At 44.2% G+C, this 495-nt stretch overlaps 1 protein-coding gene across 1 annotated transcript in view; it reads left to right on the top strand.

Moving 5' to 3' along the window:
* The window catches only part of c5 (complement component 5), a 106,483-nt gene that overhangs the window by 29,023 nt on the left and 76,965 nt on the right, over positions 1-495 (top strand). The gene's annotated exons all lie outside the window — the stretch shown is intronic.

The raw sequence follows: 495 nt of genomic DNA, 5'->3' as shown, positions 1-495 counted from the left end.
ATGTAATAAGACTGACAAAATTGATAGAAGGGACTGATAAATAACACTAATACCAGACAGATGCCAGGCAATTACCATCTCTAAGAAGAATGAGCCCAAACATCTCCTCATGACATTCAATGGTACTACCATCATCAAATCCTCAACTAACATCTTGGTGGGTCAACATTATCCAAAAGCAGAACTGGACCACTCACATAACTACACCAGCCATTGGAACAAGGGGTCAGAAGTTTGGCATTCTCCACTGGGTGATTCAACTCATGACTCCCCTAAGTCTATCCAAATCAGGGGCATAAGGAAGACTCACCACTTTGAGTGTAGCTCCAGCAATACTCAAAGCAGCGTATCTATTCAGCCCTCAACCTGAAACATTCACTTCTTCTACTCAGAGATAGTAAGACCTGCCGATGCTGGAGTCTGAGATAATACAGTGTGGAGCTGGAGAAACACAGCAGGCCAGGCAGCATCAGAGGAGCAGGAAAGCTGACGTTT

The sequence above is a fragment of the Rhincodon typus genome, chromosome 28, assembly GCF_021869965.1.
Source record: "Rhincodon typus isolate 14 chromosome 28, sRhiTyp1.1, whole genome shotgun sequence".
In the NCBI taxonomy this organism is placed as follows: domain Eukaryota; kingdom Metazoa; phylum Chordata; class Chondrichthyes; order Orectolobiformes; family Rhincodontidae; genus Rhincodon; species Rhincodon typus.
This window is presented reverse-complemented; position numbering and strand designations above follow the sequence as displayed.